Below are 2,478 nucleotides of genomic sequence, written 5' to 3'. Positions count from 1 at the left end.
AACTGCATCCGCACCCACGGTCTCACTGTCTGGGCGCATGGGAGCCGACACTTCTCCACAGAGGCCCTCTCACTGGCCCAAGCGCCCGGGGTGGGCTGCCCACAAGGCACTCCTGCCCCCTGAGAACCCGAGGTGGAGCGTCCCCCACCTGCCATCCCTGTCAGCTCCCACAGGAGCACCCCAGCCTCAGGCCCATGCACCACCCTGCACCAGCTGTAGGGGCCCCTGGCCCTGGCCCCCTCCTCTGTAATTAGTCCTCTGTAGTCCACACCTTCCTGAAACCATTTTCATTTGAGTGGACCACCTATATCCTATTAGGAACCTGAACAAACAACCAACATCTCACCATCAGCCTGCACCACAGGGAGCTCCTGGTCATCTTTATTCACATTTATCTTAGCAAATGGCACCACCAAGGACCCAGCTGCTTAGGCTGGAAGCGAGGGAAGGCAGCCTCAGTTCTTCCCTCTTGACCTCCCTCCTCCAGCCACCCGAACAGGCTCGGCACAGCACGGCTAGGGCCACAGAGCTGGTGTCCTCGCAAAGCTGGCCCTTGCTTCCGCCTCCTGGAGCTGTTCTCGGGAGTGAAGAGCATACTCTACCCAAAGCAGACAAGGTAGTGCTCGGCACACAGGGTGCTCGGTACGTGTTCCTGTCACAGAGCCGGGTTCACCGGGGGCTGGGGGCTCTGCCCCTCACTGCCATGTCACCAGGGCCTGGCCCGTGGCAGGCACCAAGCAAACATTTGTTTTATGTGCTGACAGGTTTTCCATTAGCACAGTGGTTCTCAACCTTCTGGCCCTTTAAATACAGTTCCTCATGTTGTGACCCAACCATAAAATTATTTTCGTTGCTACTTCATAACTGTAATGTTGCTACTGTTAGGAATCGTAATGTAAATATCTGATATGCAGGATGGTCTTAGGCGACCCCTGTGAAAGGGTCGTTCGACCGCCAAAGGGGTCTCGACTCACAGGTTGAGAACCGCTGCATTAGCATCTCGTGTCATGTCCATGCCTGTACTAGAGAAAGAGGAGCCTGCAGACAACACATTTTTATGAAGAAGGAAACATGAGTGACAAACAAGAAATGCTTCATGTCCTTCTGCTGGCTTTTGGTGTGCTGTCAGTCATGGTCGCCCGGCAGCTGCCTAGCCCCTGATGTCAGAGACTAAGAGGTCAGAGAGCTGACAGGACCCTGCCCCTCAGCTGCAAGGAGCTCCTAGAAATCACTCTTCCCAGAGGAACCATCTGTCCTAAGACCTGTCAGCAATGAACTTGCAGATGAGACTGACATATCGTTAATAAAAAGAAAGAAATGGAAAGCTCTGTAACTGCTCTGTGCAACCCAAGAGCTACCAGCTACCTGTGACTGTTTACATTTAAATTAAATTTTTAAAAATTAAAAAGTCAGTTCCTTAGCCTCACTAGTCACATTTCAAGTGCTTGCAAGTCACATGGGCTAGAGCAGTGATGGCGAACCTATGACACGCGTGTCAGAGGTGACACGCGAACTCATTTTTTTGGTTGATTTTTTTTGTTAAATGGCATTTAAATATATAAAATAAATATCAAAAATATAAGTCTTTGTTTTACTATGGTTGCAAATACCAAAAAATTTCTATATGTGACACGGCACCAGAGTTAAGTTAGGGTTTTTCAAAATGCTGACACGCCGAGCTCAAAAGGTTCGCCATCAGTGGGCTAGAGGCTCTCACAGTGGACAGTGAAGACAGAACCAGTCTGTCTTTGCAGAAGTTCTGTGGGCAGGTTGTCCTGTCAGTAGTGCTGTGAAATAAGAACAAGCACCTCGTGTTCTAACATCGCTTCTCAGTTGATTATAGCGCTGCCTTATGCACTGTAATTCATCTGCTCCCCGACAACTCTGGGTGACCATTCCCATTTCACAGATTATGAAACTCATGCTCTATATGCACACACAGTCCTCCAGCCCCTCCATCTTATAGATAAATTATGTGGAAATGCATCAGGGTATATGATGAGTGTACATATGTCAAGTTGGTGTTTCCACCTTCTCCTTCCCTCGGTCTCTTAGAGAAACCCACCCAGGAGCAGGCAACGCATTGGGGCTGGGAACACTGAGTGAGACACCTGAGAAACCCATGCCCTGAAGAGCGACAGCTGTGCAGGAAAGCTGGCGAGCACCACCTGCCCCAGCAGCTGTCCATCCAGAGTGTGACCAGAGGGAGTGAACACTGGTTCCTCCCTTTGTCTGCTCCGTGTCCCTCCTGCTGCTGGGAGCTGCCTCCCTCCATGGGCTGACAGATCCTTTGGATCACATCATCCAGGCAGACAAGTCCAGGTGGAAGAAATGGGTGGTGAAAGACATGAGGAAGTCAGAGGAGCCAGGCCGGGCAGGCGCGGCCAGGCAGTGACACTCGAACTCCCGGCCGCAGCAGAAACCCAGGTGAGGCCCACAAAGAATCACTTCACTTAGCTGGATGATTAAACAAGGAAT

General features: G+C 51.0%; 1 protein-coding gene across 1 annotated transcript in view; it reads right to left on the bottom strand.

The window, feature by feature from the left end:
* Positions 1–2,478, bottom strand: part of IMPA2 (inositol monophosphatase 2) — a 40,369-nt gene that overhangs the window by 15,628 nt on the left and 22,263 nt on the right. The window lies entirely within an intron of this gene.

This window comes from Myotis lucifugus, unplaced genomic scaffold (assembly GCF_000147115.1).
Source record: "Myotis lucifugus unplaced genomic scaffold, Myoluc2.0 scaffold_58, whole genome shotgun sequence".
Classification (NCBI taxonomy): domain Eukaryota; kingdom Metazoa; phylum Chordata; class Mammalia; order Chiroptera; family Vespertilionidae; genus Myotis; species Myotis lucifugus.
The sequence above is the reverse complement of the archived record's forward strand: the minus strand, read 5'-3'. Positions and strand labels throughout refer to the sequence as shown.